Consider the following 16,269-nt stretch of genomic DNA (forward strand, 5'->3'; position numbering starts at 1 on the left):
GGGCTACAGAATTCAGCCCTGCTGCTTCTGGGGTGCCGGGGATCTGGACTTCAGCCCTGCAGGGGATGCTGGGGATTTGGGCTCTGGATTTTAGCCGTGGGGCCCCGCGGCCCCCCTGAGAGGCTATGTGGACCCCTAGGGGGCCATGGACCCCCTATTGAGAACTGTTGCTCTAGGGGGCTTGCTACAGGGAAACACCAACACCAACACCCTCCTATGGCAGACCTCAGAAGCACTGGCATGACCCACCTTGGTTTCCCCTTTATCCACCCATGCAAAGGAATATTGTGTCCAGCCACAAATGCAAACCTTTTGATTTTATATACAAGTGCTACAGCCCACAGATTCCCCATGATAAAAACAGTCATTTCCCCCCACTCCACTCCATGAGCAGGTGACAGTGGAGCATTTTTTCAGTCCCATTCAAAGGCCACCTACCCACTGAGTCCCAGCTCCTTAGCCCTGTTTTAGGACCACATTCTCCAGGCTGTCCACCTGAGAGTACCAAGTCCCACCGGCTCCCACAAGTCTGGTTCTGTAGCCCCAAGTCAGGTCTCCCATGAGGGGCCTCCCCACAGAATTTCACTCCCCAAGGTCTCCTTACCTGTGAGCCCTACTACTGCTCAGGGGAATCTTTTTCCAGGACCAACCCTTGGTTTGTGGGCCCTGCTTACACTGACCCAGCCGGTTCTTCCCCTCATTCCTGGGCGCCTCTGCATAAGCCTTCATGCAGCTCAGCAGGGTCCCCCAGCTCCAGCTGGTCCTCCCCACAGCTCAGAACTCATCGCCAGCAGCTCACAGTTACCACCCTCCACCAGGTCTTGTGCAGCTCTTTCCCTCAGGCAACTCCCAAGGCACCAAAAAGAAGGGCAGGGGAGGGCAGGGCAGATATCCATCTCCATAGGCTCATGAGTCCCAGATTATACAGACACCAATATTCTGGAAAGCAGGTCCAGCCCCACCAGTATTTGAGCCAGGGACATGACCAGAATTTTGCTAAGGAGCAGGCCCAGGTTACCTGCCTGACTGCCCCAAATTTGAGAGGTCCAGTTGCCCAATCATATCATATCACATCGTGCCATGCCTTGCCTTGCCTACCTGGGGGCTTCACCATCCCCCAGGTACCCACCCAAGTATAGGGGACTCTACCCTTGGATCCCCATTGAAAGTTGCCCATCCCATCAGTGAAATCTGAAAAGACAACTCTCTCTTACCCCTTCCTCACACTCTCTGGGTATCCCCATTTATATGGCCCAGGTGCCCTCTCTTAAGCACAATTGGGAGGTAGCTGATCAGGCAGATGCACTGGACTCTGCTCTCTCTTCAGGGGCCAATCACCCCGTGCCAGGACTTGTGAGATCAGGGCTAGGACTGTCAGCAAACAGTAAGTAATTTCCAGGCAACATTCTGAAAGAACAACCAGCCACCCGCCCCAAACATTTTTTCAATGGCAATGGGGGGGTGGGGGGGAGATGGTGTGTCTGAAAAGTGCGTGGCTTTCAGTAAAATCCATGTCATTTTTCAAAAGCTGACTCAGTTTCAGTTTTGTCTGGGGACCAAAACCAGTAGCTCTTTCATTCCCCAGCTCTCACCGGAATTCAAATCCAAATGTCTTCTGCCACAAACCCTGCCTTCCAGACTGGCAGCAGCGGTCTTGCAAAGTAAGTTATGCTTCATGAATTTTTTTAATACAAGGCCTGAATGGGATTTTTATTGGAAAGAAGTAACGTTAATCTCGTTGGAACGTCAACAACTTATGCAACCGCTGGCTGAGCTCTTATTCAACAATGACAGAGGATCGGGTGGTTTCCCTTGTTTACGAAACAACTGGCTGAAGAGGGCTGAAGAAGGTCTGCAAAGGTGGTGAGTCGCTGTGAGACTGACTAGGTTTAAGCCAGCTTCTTTGAGACTAGCGGATACCTGCTAGCTTTGTCAGAAACTGCGTTGAAAGGTGTTGAAGGCCTCGACTTCGCCGTGGAAACGTGTGCTCCTCACTCAAGTTAGCTCAGGCTGTGTGTAGGGTTGCCAACCCTAAAGGATTGGCCTGGAGTCTCCAGGAATTAAAGATTAATCTTTAATTAAAGATTATGTCATGTGATTAAATCTCCAGGAATACGTCCAGCCAAAATTGGCAACCCTACCCATGTCTATGCTACAAAGGCTGTGCTGGTACAGCTGTACTGGCGGGGCCTCCCCAGCATAGATGCAGGTTGTGCTGACAGGAGTTTTTCTGCCAGCATGGTGACACCACCTCCCTGACAAAGGCCCTCTTCTGTTGGCATAGCTGCAGCTACAGCCCGGGTTCTGCGGGCACCGCTATGGTGCTAGCAACAGCAGCGTATTAACGCCTAGGCCAACAATGCCTAGGCCTAGGGTGGCAAATTTGCAGGGGCGGCAAATTTATAATAGCAGCCAGAGGCTGCTTCCCCCAGTGCCAGTTCGCGCCCTCCACCCCTGACCCCGCCCCAACTCCACCCCTTCCCTGCCCTCATTCCCTGCCCCCTCCCTGTCCCTGTTGGTCCCTTTCCCCAAATCGCCGCCCCAGCCCCACCTCCGCTCCTGAGCGTGCTGCGTTCCCCCCATTCCTTCACGAAGCTCTTTTGTGCACAAGCACGGGCAGGGAGCGGGGAGAAGCAGGACCTGATGGCGCGCTCAGGGGAGGAGGCGGAGCTGGAGCGGAGGTGAGCTGGAATGGGGGGTGGCAATTATTTCTGGGCCTAGGGGCGGCAAAATCATTAATCTACCACTAGCTAGTGGGTGGTCCCCCGGCCTTGCCCATTCCTGACCAACAGCTATGCCAACAAAACTTTGTAGTGTAGACCTGGCCTGACTCAAGGTGCAATCTTAGTGACGGCTAGGCAGGGTGTAGTTTTCACATGAGTTAGCAGCTCAAGTAAAAACTGATGGGGGACTTTGCTCATTAACTTGGCCTGCTAACATGTGTGAAAACAACTAACTGCCTTGTCCTCACTTGGATTTCTACCCTGAGTGAGTTAACATGAGTGAAGAGCACTCCTTTCCTGCAGTGAAGACAAGGCCAAAGAGTTTGCTAAAGCAGCCTGAATTATTAAGGACAGGTCTACACTAAAAAGTGAAGTTGACCCAGCTGTTGCTCAGAGGTGTAAAAAATTCACACCCCTGAGCAATGTAGTTAAGCTCACCTAAACCCCTGTGGATCTAGCTACCACTGTAGGGAGTGGCTACACTGAAGCACTACAGCTACACGACTGCAGCAGTTTAAGTGCAGACAAACCTGAGGGTCTGAATGCTTGTTGCCCTCCCCTCATGCTGTCACTAACAGTACAAAGTGGGTGTGAGAATGCGCCCACATCAGAATAGTGGCATTTCACACTGTCTTTGCACTGATGCAAGTGACACCACATGGTGCAGAGCACCAGTGAATCAGGAGCTAAGATTGAACACATGCTGTTTTCAGAGTCTTTGGCCAGGTCTACACTACAGCGTTTCATCAGCACTTGTTAGTGAGGGGAGGGGAGGGAAAAACTCCCACACCCTTCCCATGCCCGCAAAACCCTCAGTGTAGATGCAGCTATGCCCCCAGGAGAGTGCTTCTGTTGGAGAGCCAGTGTCATCTGGTGTCACTATGCTGAGCAAGAAACCTCCGGCACCTACACTAGGGGACTCGGCGGTGGAGCTATCCCAGCGCAGCGTTCGTAGTGTGGACAAGGCCTTTGACAGCGAACATTCCCCTTCACCTCAGTGTGGTCGGTCATCTACCAAAGGCCCCACGTTATCACAGTATCTGCACACCACTCCTAGCAGGCAGGGCAGTGCTGGCAACCCCATTGTACAGATGGAAACTGAGACATCCCACCCGAGAGCCTGTACCCCAAGCCGCAGCCCTCACCATCTCTGCAACCCAACCTACTGCCCCAGCCTGGAGCCTCCTCCTGCAATCCAAACCCCTCATCCCTGGCCACACCCCAGAGCCTGCACCCCCAACCGGAGCCCTCACCCCTTCCGCACCCCAACCCTCTGCCCCAGCCTGGAGCCTCCTCCTGCAATCCAAACCCCTCATCCCTGGCCACACCCCAGAGCCTGCACCCCCAACCGGAGCCCTCACCCCTTCTGCACCCCAACCCTCTGCCCCAGCCTGGAGCCTTCTCCTGCAATCCAAACCCCTCATCCCTGGCCACACCCCAGAGCCTGCACCCCCAACCGGAGCCCTCACCCCTTCCGCACCCCAACCCTCTGCCCCAGCCCGGAGCCACCTCCTGCATCCTGAACCCCTCATTTTTGGCCCCACCCCAGAGCCCGCACTCCCAGTTAGAGCATTCACCTCCTCCCGCATCCCAACCCCCTGCCCAAGACCAGTGAGGGCAAGTGAGGATGAGGAAGAGTGAGCCACCGAGGGAGGGGGAATGGAGTGAGTTGGGGGCGAGGCCTCGGGGAAGGGATGGGGTAGGGCAGGAGGCATGCCATCCAGGAAGGGGCGGGGCTGGGGTGTTTGCTTTTGTGCGATTAGAAAGTTGGCAACCCTACCAACTATTTAGAAAAGCTGGACATGCACAAGTCCATGGGGCTGGTTTCAATGCATCCGAGGGTGCTGAGGGAGTTGGCTGATGTGATTGCAGAGCCATTGGCCATTATATCTGAAAACTTGTGGTGATTGGGGGAGGTCCCAGATAATTGGAAAAAGGCAAATATAGTGCCCATCTTTGAAGAAGGAGAATCCAGGGAACTACAGACCAGTCAGCCTCATCTCAGTCCTTGGAAAAACCATGGAGCAGATCCTCAAGGGAATCCATTTTGAAGCACTTGGAGGAGAGGAAGGTGATCAGGAACAGTCAACATGGATTCACCAAGGGCAAGTTATGCCTGACCAACCTGATTGCCTTCAATGATGAGATAACTGGCTCTGTGGATAGGGGGAAAGTGTTGGATGTGATCTACCTTGACTTCAGCAAAGCTTTTGATACGGTCTCCCACCGTATTCTTGCCAGCAAGTTAAAAAAGTATGGATTGGATGAATTGGATGAATCAATGGCTCGATGTCTAGTTGGCAGCCGGTATCAAGCGGAGTGCCCCAGGGGTTGGTCCTGGGCAGGATTTGTTGAACATCTTCATTAATGATCTGGATGATGGGATGGATTGCACCCTCAGCAAATTCGTGGATGACACTAAGCTGGAGGAGAGGTAGATACACTGGAGGGTAGGGATAGGGTCCAGAGTGACCTAGAGAAATTGGAGGATGGGGCCAAAAGAAATCTGATGAGATTCAATGATGACAAGTGCAGAGTCCTGCACTTAGAATGGAAGAATCTCATGCACTGCTACAGGCTGGGGACCAACTGGCTAAGCGGCAGTTCTGCAAAAAAGGACCTAGGGATTATAGTGGATGAGACGCTGGATACAAGTGAATAGTATACTCTTGTTGCCAAGAAGGCTAATGGCTTATTGGGCTGCGTTAGTAGGAGCATTGCCAGCAGATCGAGGGAAGTGATTATTCCCCTCTATTTGGCACTGGTGAGGCACATCTGGAGTATTGTGTTCAGTTTTGTCCCCCACCCACTACAGAAAGGATGTGGACAAATTGGAGAGAGTCCAGCAGAGGGCAACAGAAAGGATTAGGGGGCTGGTGCACATGACTTATGAGGAGAGGCTGAGGAAACTGGGCTTATTTAGTCTGCGGAAGAGAAGAGTGAGGGGGAATTTGATAGAGCCTTCAACTACCTGAAGGGTGGTTCCAAAGAGGATGGAGCTCGGCTGTTCTCAGTGGTGACAGATGACAGAACAAGGAGCAATGGTCTCAAGTTGCAGTGGGGGAGGTCTCGGTTGGCTATTAGGAAAAACTTTCATTAGGAGGGTGGTGAAGCACTGGAATGGGTTATTTAGGGAGGTGGTGGAATCTCCATCCTTAGAGTTTTTTAAGGCCCGGCTTGACAAAGCCGTGGCTGGGATGATTTAGTTGGGGATTGGTCCTGCTTTGAGCAGGGGGTTGGACTAGATGACCTCCTGAAGTCTCTTCCAACCCTAATATTCTATGATTCTATCAACCCAATACTGTAATTGGCATTATTGGCTATCTCCGCAGAGGGGACCCGAACTCCCTTCTTTCCCTCAGATGTTGACCCTCCAGGGCTCCTGCTCTGTGATTAAGCGGAGGCCTAAGGGGCTGCAAATCAGGCAATTTCCACCAGTGTGAAATCGTCTTTAAAAATATAGAAAAGCAACTAGTGGGTGGGAGTCCCTGGGCAACCAGGAGAGGGGACTCCAGGGTGAACGAAGAACAGCCACCTGGACTAAAGCATCACAGGGAGTTGCTGCCCGAGGTCACCGCCACAAAGAGGATGGTTTATTTTTAGGACAGCCCAAATTACAGCCGGTCTTTCACACTTTTCTGGCTTTGGTTACGTTATCCTCATGCAGGTCTTATCCCTGTTACCCGTGGGCCAGTGACTCTTGTGCCTGTACTCTGCACAAGTCAAGAGGGAAAAGGTCCCACCTTTTTTAAAGGATAAAGTGGAATCACATTGCTGAACTGTGCTTAGGGCTGGGCTGAGCTTGCCTGGGAAGATACATATATCCTTGCGCCCACCCTGAAATGCAGCCCCTTTGAGGGTGGGAGCTGGCACTTGTTTGACAGGCCACTGCATCCATTCAGAACAGAAACAGCCTGCTGAAGCTACCCTGGGGAGTCTCCCTGGGGAGGGAGAATATAATCGCCTGTGCTGGGATTTGGCCACCCTGCCTGAGTTAAGACAAAAAATGGATAGTGGATCTTTAATAACCACCAGGGTCCTGGACCTCAGCCAGATATCTCATGTGCAAGCCAATAGTGGAGCACCCCCAAACTCCATACTGGGGCGTTGTGTCACTTCTGACTTGGAGGGCAGGTACCTGAGTCATTCATACCATTTCCTACAGCACATGGCTTTCCTTTGGGTTCTTCCATTGATTGGTGACAGGGTCCTGGTCAGCTCCGCTGAGCTGGTCAGAGCACAGCTTGGAATGGCATTGTCTCTAACACAACAGCCTGCACTCAGCATCCGGTGAGAATCCCCTTTACGCATTAAACTCTCCTTGTATCTAGCTAGCTGTTGTGGCTGAGGCACTTGTGAGACCCAAGCATGGTCTGCTGATCACAATACCTACATCGCTGGTTCTATTGGCAACATGTGCTGCACTATGGATCAACCAAGCGATGCTCTGGGAATGTCTGTAGGGCTGGTTGGTACCAAGTTCCCTTACCCACGTATCCTGCATGCTCCTGAATTCCCAGCATCTTCTGTGATGTCTTATTGAGACAAATCTCCAGAACCAACTTTTAATAAGCCACCCTACAGTCAGGGGGGACTCCCCCATCCCCTCCTAGGCCTGTTCTCCCAGATCTCTTGTCTCCTGGCAAACAGAACCAGACACCCTTATTAATGCTAAGCTCTAGCACTTACACAGCACTTTTCATCAGTAGATTTCAAAGCTCATTACCAAGGGGACCAGTATCATTATCTCCAGTTTACAGAAGGGGAAACTGAGGCACGGGGCAGGGAAGTGACTGGCCCAAGGTTACCCAGAAAGTCAGTGGTGGAGTTGGGAACAGAATCCAGATCTGCTGAGTCCCAGACTAGTGCTCTATGCCTTAGGCAACACTGCCTCACAAGCATGCTGCTTTCCTGCCTTTACTATCCAGCTGAACCCCCTGCAGAGTGGTGCAACCACTCCAGCCTGGCACAGGACTCTGACATGAGGCTGTTGGCTCCTGGTTATGGCTTCTCTTAGCTTCTGGCTGGGCCCATTAGCAATGAACTGATTGTTAGCCTCATGGCAATGGCGGGGGGCGGGGGGGGGCTATGGCACCTGAATATTGCCTCCTGTTCTTTAGTTAGGCCTTTCCTCAATTTTGGACAGTTTTAGGTTTCCCTGCATTCGGCTCCTGTAGCTCCCTGCAGGCCCGGCTGTACCAGGCAGGCCTTATGGGTGGATGGGATAATGTGTCCTTGTGTAATTATAGCATTGCAAGGTGACCGATGGCTTTGTTCTTGGGCCTCGTGCCGAATGCCTGTCACCAAACCCATGCACTCCCCTATCAGCTTCATTAAATACCTTTCTCCTGCCAGGATCTTATACAAGGGCTCAGCCCCAATGGGTGCGCCCCACACCCCTTCCGGGACAGTGCCTGCATTGCTCTGATGTTACCTACCACAGCCTGAGGCATCTGCTCACTGAAGCTACAGTACAGTGCTGGTTTAGCTACTAGCAGCTCTGGGCATCTGCTGCCGCTGGGCCGATGCCAGCAACACCTGTGGATCAGAGTGGTGTAAACCTGCATTGACTTCAACTGGAGCTATATTGATCTGCACTAGCTGAGGCTCTGGTCCAATAGAGGATGGGTTTCTTTAATTACCCTCATCTCATGGCTCAGGGTGGAGCCTAGGAGAACTGCATCCAGTGTCATTCCTGTCTGCTCACGCCCTGCCTTCCTCCCTGCACGTGTCCATGTAGGGTGGGCCACCCCCTAAAGTGAAGCATGTGCCTCACTGATTTCCTGCAGAGCACTTACTCATAGTGAAGGTTGAGATTTTTTCAGGGTTATTTTTAGTAAAAGTCATGGACAGGTCACGGGCAATAAACAAAAATTCACAGGAGTCCTGACCTGTCCATGACTTTTACTAAACATAACGGGGAAGAGAGGGCTTGGGGAGGGGGTAAGGAATGACACCTGGAATTCATAACTTTGCTAGACACTAAGAATCCAGGGTCTCTCTGTTCAGTCCATGATTCTTAGTGTCTAGCAAAGTTATAAATTTAAGCTCCCAGGCTCGTCTTTTAAAAGTGTTGTGCAGGTTTCCTATGAGGATGAGGACTGAGAGGTCAGATATAGAGTGAGCGCTTTGTGAAAACCCCCTGTCCTCGCCTACAAACAACCCCCCAACCTCTCCAAGCTCATCATTAGAAGCAGGTTCCCCACAGACCAGGACCCACCAACTCAAAGCAGCACCAGACCCTGCCAGAACAACAGATTCAAAACCTGCAGACATATCTCTGCTTCTACAATGATCAACACCTTCCACAACACGCCTTTCAGGATCCATGAGTCCTACACTTGTGTAAGCAGGGTCTGAATGAGCTCTCCCCGGCTTGAGACGGTTTTGTTTTGTATTATTGAAAAAGAACCCCTAGATACTGAACCCGGCCCTTGTTGCTGCTGGCTCCACCTGGCAGAAGGGTTACATTTTTGGGGACTTGTCCAGGACTTGCAAGAGTGGAACACCACATCTGGCTACAAGACCCCCGACCCTTCAGGGAGGGATCTAGGAAAATTGCTCTCTCTGAGATGGAAGACATGCGGCATCACCTTCAAGAGCTCATCGCGAATGGTATCATTACAGAGGCCCGCAGCCCATATGCCTCTCCCATTGTGGTGGTCTGTAAGAAGAGCAGGAAAATCCGAATGTGTATTGACTACTGCACCCTAAACAGGCACAATGTAGTTGACCAATACACAAGATGCCTTGGACTGTTTGTTGGGGAGCCAGTGGGTCTCTGTGTTGGATCTTCGAAGTGGATACTACCAGTTCCCTCTAGGAGAAGAAGATAACGAGAAGATGGCCTTCATTTGTCCGTTAGGGTTTTATCGATTTGAGTGCATGCCCCAAGGGATTTCTGGAGCACCTGATATGTTTCAGCGTCTTATGAAGAAAGTTGTGGGAAACATGAATTTACTGCATTAGTTTATTTGGGTGACCTGATTGTGTTTGGAAGAATCTTGGAGGAGCATGAAGAAAGAAGAAAGACTTGGAGGAACATGAAGAAAGACTCCTTAAAGTTCTAGATCAGTTGGAAGCCTATGGGTATTTAGGCCCATTGCTGGCACATCCATGCCACCAATGAGACCGCCCTGCAATGACACATCTAGGTTATTGGACAGTGGAGACATACAGGTGGAAGGTGTCCCAGATGCCTTGGACCTTCCCTATTAGAATCAGAGATGCAGGGACCTATGCCAATAGCTGAGGGATCCTGAAAGGAACCCTCACCATCCCTTGCCCAAGAAGATGCCCCCCCACCCCTGCAATGTCCACTCTCAATAGGCGGGACAGGGTTATAAGGCCAGTAAGGCGGTTAATTTATGATGCACCTGGGGTGGCTAGTGAAGAGCCAATATACTTAGTTCATAGGCTTGTGGAAGCCATAGTGGGTTTTCTGAGGCCCTCTGGGGGGAACTAATGAATCTGGTATAATATGGACTGTGATTTGTCTGAAGGACAAATTCTTGGCTGGGGAGGAGGATGTAAGCAGGGTATGAATGAGCTCTCCCCTGATATCTAGTGATGAGCAGTGGAAAAAGACTTCAGAAGCTGATCTTGTTTGCATGGACACATCCACCCTACCTAGGTGCTCAGCATGATGGGATTGCTTGCTCAAATGATCATTTGTGGCTGGTGTTGGATCCCCAGTCTCCTTGTTATTGGGGCAGGAGTAATAAAGGGTTGTTATCCTTGTTGGGTGAATTGAAGGCAGCAGAACTGTACCTGGCATATGCCAATGGAGGGACTCACCCTCAACTGAAAGGCCCTCCCTAGGCAGGGGACACGGGTTCCAAAACCCAACAAGTTGAGTGGGCTTGGGCTCATTGTCTCTCCCCATGGTTTAATAAAAGAGCTAATTTAGATTCAATTAAGAGTCTTGTTACATGCTGTGGAGCTGAAATCACTGATGCATAGTGTGATGAAGTGGGGATTTTTTCTTGTTATGTTGTATGTGAGTCTGACTGTTTTGCATGAATGCTGTGTGTACTTCAGTTTCCCTGTGGATTGCACCAATGTCTGGTGCTTATAGGGAATAAGTGTGTGTGACTTTTGCGGGGCTTGTTCCAGCTGCCTGCATGGATGCTATGGTGCCTCTTTGTAACCTGAGACTCAGGAGGGGGATGTGACCAGGTGACTCTTGGCCTGGGAAGTGAAACAAAGGCCCGAGGAGGAGCAATGGGCAGGGCAGAGGCCAGGCAGCTAGAAGCAAGTCAGTTTCAGCTGCCTTGGGGCTCAGGGGGAGGACCAGAGCCCTGGCTCTGGGCTCCGTTCCCCCCAAGATGGACTTGGCTGAAAGTCACTGACTTCTGTGCTAACAAGTTCTGCCCTACGCTGTGTTCCTGTCAACTAATAAACCTTCTGTTTTACCAGCTGGCTGAGAGTTACGTCTGATGGTGGAGTTGGGGTGCAGGGCACTCTGACTTCCCCAAGGGCACTGCCTGGGTAGACTTGCTCTCGGTAGCGCACGGTGTGGAAGGGGATGCTGAATGCTCCGAGGACAGACCCAGGAAGGTCGAAGCTGTGTACGCTTTTTGCCCTGGAGACAGTATGCTCAGAGAGAGGAGGCATGCTTCCCCAAAGTCTTGACTGGCCTCATAGGGAGTAGTTTCAGAGCATTGACCCGGTGACTCCATGATATGTAGGTCTACGTATTAGACCTATTCTGGGACAGTGTCTCTATTGCAAGAGACTGCCCAGCGTGCACCAGCAGTGAGGCTCCCCCACTAACAGCTGAAATCACCGAGAGCCGTGTTAAGTGGGGGGAACCCTGAAGATGTCTTGGCAAGTAGCCAGACGGACAACTGGTGGAGAGGTGCGGCAAGCGGCCAGCAGGGAGGCTGGCGGAGAGGGCCAGAGCAGAGCAGAGCCCCGCAGAGGCGTGGCAATCGGCCATTGGAGCAACGAGTGAGTGCCTGAGCAGCGAAGCGTATAAAGTGCTTCCTTACCCCCCCACCCACCGTCCACACAGCATGGGAGGTGAACTCTGTGGATGAACCTCTGAACTCTGGGGCTGCACTGGCCAAGGACAGCAACTGTGAGTGGGGTACAGAGCACGGACGGGCACGTTAAAGGGACTTTTGGGTTGCTGGATTTAAGAACCTGAGGGGAAAAGGACACTGCTTACTTGGGGGTGGGTCTTTTGCTCATGGTTTGTGTTTATGAGCCCTAGTGGTGGTGTTTTCCCAAATTAATGCTGAGTTACTTCCCTCCTTTTATTAAAAAAGTTTTTCCTACACTCAGACTCTGTGCTTGCGAGAGGGGAAGTATTGCCTCCTAGAGGCACCAGGGGGTGGTGTGTAATTGTCCCAGGTCACTCGGTGGGGTCTCGAGCCGGTTTTGTGTTGTACTGTTGAAAAGGAACTGCTAGATACTGAACGCGGCCCTTGTTGCTGCTGGCTCCACCTGGCAGAAGGGTTACACTTGCCTATCACAACATGTGATGTACCTGTCCCAACAACAACAGCTATATGGGTGAAACCAGAGAATCACTAGGCTCTTGAATGAACTCTCACAGGAAAGTAAGACACCAAAACCCCACATCACCTGTGGGCGAATTCTTTTCACAAAGCGATCACTCCGTCTCTGACTGATCAGTCCTCATCCTCAAAGGGAACCTGCACAACACTTTCAAAAGATGCTTCTGGGAGCTTAAACTCATAACTCTGCTAGGCACTAAAAATCGTGCACTCAGGCTTGGATTTTTCACTCCCTGAGCGACATAGTTATATTGACCTTAACACCCCCACCCCGCCGTGTTAGGGTGACCAGATAGTTAGTATGAAAAATCAGGACAGGGGTGGAGGGTAATAGGCACCTATATAAGACAAAGCCCTAAATATCGGGACATCTGGTCACCCTACCCCGTGTAGACAGCACTAGGTTGGCAGGAAAGCTTCTGCTGCCAACATAGCTGCTGCCTCTTCCAGAGATGCTGTTATTAAGCCAATGGGAGAACTATCTCCCATCAGCTTAGAGTGTCATCACCAGACACACTACAGCATCACAACTGCACGATGTAAATTTGTAGTGTAGTCCTGCCCAGAATAGACACACTAGATTCATGGCTTATTACAACAATCTGTAACCTACTAAGGCTACATCTACACTATGGACCTTACAGCACCACAACTGTGCCACTAAAGCCGCTGCAGTTTCAAGGTCTCCCGTGTAGCCGCTCTTTGCCAGCGGGAGAGAGCTCTCCTGCCTACATCAGTCAGGAGCGTGGTTTTTTCACACCCCTGACCGACAAACGTTTTATGAACAAAAGTGCTAGTGTAGACAAAGCCTTAATTTCCTGGACTTGGAGACGAGCTCTGTGTAGCTCGAAAAGCTTGTGTCTCTCACCAACAGAAGACAGTCCAATAAAAAGTTATTACCCCACCCACCTTGTCTCGCACATTTTGGAGTCCTCCTTCCTTATTCTATCATTTCTCTAACTAACCACTAGGTGTCACCAGTACATACCCCAACACTACACACAATTACAATAATGCCTACCTCTTATCTAGCATTTTTTACCAGTAGATCCTGAACAGGTTAGTATCACTGGCCCCACTTTACCAGTGGGCGGGAAAGTGACTTCTTCAAGGTCACTCAACAGTAGAGCTGTACAGGTAACTGATTATTCTGTTCCCTGGCTGAACTGAAAAATTGGGGGGGGAAATTGTTTTGGTGCAAATTAAACATTTTGATTAATTTTTGAGCTTAACCTTTCTCTAAGTAAAATTCATATGTAATCTTGAATGGAACAAACCAAATGTTTCCTTTAGAAAATGTCCAAATGAAACATTGGGATTTTTTTTTGGTTTGGTTTTGGCAAACAATTTGGCAAATTCAGCACAATTTCACAAAATGCTCACCTCATTGACCTCAATCTGCATTTTTTGCTGAAAAAAGTTTCCAATGAAAAATTTCACTTATGCGAAACAATCTGTTCAAACCTTGCATTTAGCAGGGATACTTTGAGTTAGTTTTCCAGGCCTGAAGATGAGCTCTTGGAAGCTTATCTCTCTCACAAACAGAAGTTGGTCCAATCTTCTTCTTAGCGTATGCACAAGGTGCCTCAGGTGGCTTGTGACCAGGATTCATCACCAAATTTGGCCTGTTGTTTGGATCATTAGCTTCCGTAGCCCGGGGCTGGGTACTAATGATGAATGCAACATGAACGCTGATTCATGCCCCCATTAGTCTAATAAGAGATATTACCTCACCCACCTTGTCTCTCTAATACCCTGGGACCAACATGGCTACAACAACACTGAAAAATGTGTGTCATGCTAGTGTGGACTCTGGTGACTTTCCTCCTAGGGCTTTGCGCAGTCCCTAGCATGGGAGACCTGCCAAGAACTGATCCAGAGACAGCCCATACTCTCTCTGAAGGAAGGAGAGAGATTCTGCATGAGGACATCTCATCAGAGCAGCCTTTATTTAAACCCTTCTTTGAACCACCTAACTGGTGATTTTCACAGGCTTGATGCATGGCCATCTCCTTAACAGTTAGGGACACAAACTACGTGCTGCAACTAGGAAGCCAGCTCTGTACATTCTGAGATATAAGGCCACGCACAGCCTGTGCAGGAAAACCCTCCATTGCATGCTGGCCCTGTCACACTAGCAGTGTCGTCACCTTCTGCTATGACAGAAGGCCAAAAATACCACATTTGAAAATACAGCAGGAATGATTCTGCCATTCAGTGCAATTAATTTATGATATTTCTTAGCTGGTCAGCAGATACAGTCTACACATCAAACACAAATAGGTGCTAGGAAGGACACCGGAGTTCAGGGGATGCGCGATAGGTTTGATCCGCCATAGCCTAAGACACGATCATCTTTGAGAGATGTTTATCATACGTGTCACATACATGATTACATGTTCAGCAAAGGCACATACAAGAGACGATTGCATGGAGTCATACAGGGAACAGATAAAGCATCGGTGCAGACACTAGCTACAGGAAGTGCTTTACACCGTGAGTGAAATTCACACACCCAGAACCGCAGCACAAGGCCAGAGAAGCAGCCTTTCTGCTACAAGTTACAAGGGGGTGAAGGGAAAAAGGAATCCACCTTCCAGTCTACAGGTGGGGCACAGGGCATCCCTGCAGCCCCACTGGGGTCATGACTCCACTCCTGGGTTGAAATAGGAGCAATGATTCCCACACATATCCTGAGCCTGGGATTTGGGACCGGTGCCCTGTGTGATTTTGGACCCGCTGGCCATGCCATGATCCTGCCCCCAACCCCTTACTCTATGGTGGCTGATGTGGAGACAGCTCTACCACGGGGTGAGTGTAGAGTCCCTCTCCCCAACCCCCCAGTACAGTGGAGCCATGGCTGCTTTGCTGCATTGGTAGGTCTTCTCCATCCCTGCACTGCTGGGTGAATTTCCCCTGCAATGAATCCCCATCCTAATGCATCTGAATTAAATCATCCTGGAAGGTGAACGGAAAAGCATTCAAACACACACCAAGGAGAACAAGAAATGTATAAACCCAGAATGAGAAACAAACAACTTTACATAACAAGACCTTGGAAAATCTTTTCCTCCCTCAAGTTCCTGCCAAGAGCTGAGTTCAGGATCCTCCATTTCCCCGGCTTGGGGCTGAGTCCTGCTCCCACAGAAGCCAATGACATAACACCCATTGGGGCAAGATCAAGGCCCCAAAATGGACAGCTTGACTTTAGGTGTTTGGGATATCTCCCCAGTTCTGGCAGCAAATGCTGCCCCATGTGCGCTTGAATTGTATGCAGGAAAATCAGTTCAGGGGCTAATCCAGGAGGCTGAACTCAGAAGATGAAAGGCACACGAAAAAGATCTTTTAAAAAAGAGAACAATTTTTGTTACAATTAAGCCTTCACGCCCACAGTCAGCTACTGATCTGAGCAATGAAACCCAGCTGTAAAACATGTATTCACAAAGGTCTGTAGGATCTGCTGCTGTGCACACACAACTCTGGCTGGACCTCTGTGGGCTTGCCAAGACTCTGTATTCTTGTTCTCAAAAGAGGCACGTGTATCATTGTGTGATTATAGTTTACAGAGGATCTCTGTTACATTTCTCATCCTGGGAAATTCTAATTCCCTTACATGGTCCCTTTGCCCTTTAATAAGTGAAGAATAACTTCAGAGTGTGATAAATATTACAACCTGCAGTGAATGGGTAACCGTGGTCTAACAACACCCAAATACATCAGAGACCATTTTTATACACAGATTGAAGAGGACAGTTGAGTTTAATACCGTTTACCTCTTTGTGGTGCATTTGTGATTATGATATTTCAAATCCCTTTATTCCTGTCCTGAACTTCTGTGTAGTACTGCTACTAAACAACTGCCATCTTCCACCCCAAAGGTGGCTGCATTTCAGCAGTGGGTGAAGTGATTTCTTTGTCCCGCACACAGGTAAAAAAATCTGTAGAGAACTTTGGGATGAAAGTTACTATATAAAATGTAAGTTAACATAACTGAAATCTAAAATCTCATACTGGCTAATTTC

This window comes from Lepidochelys kempii, chromosome 7 (assembly GCF_965140285.1).
Source record: "Lepidochelys kempii isolate rLepKem1 chromosome 7, rLepKem1.hap1, whole genome shotgun sequence".
Taxonomy (NCBI): Eukaryota; Metazoa; Chordata; order Testudines; family Cheloniidae; genus Lepidochelys; species Lepidochelys kempii.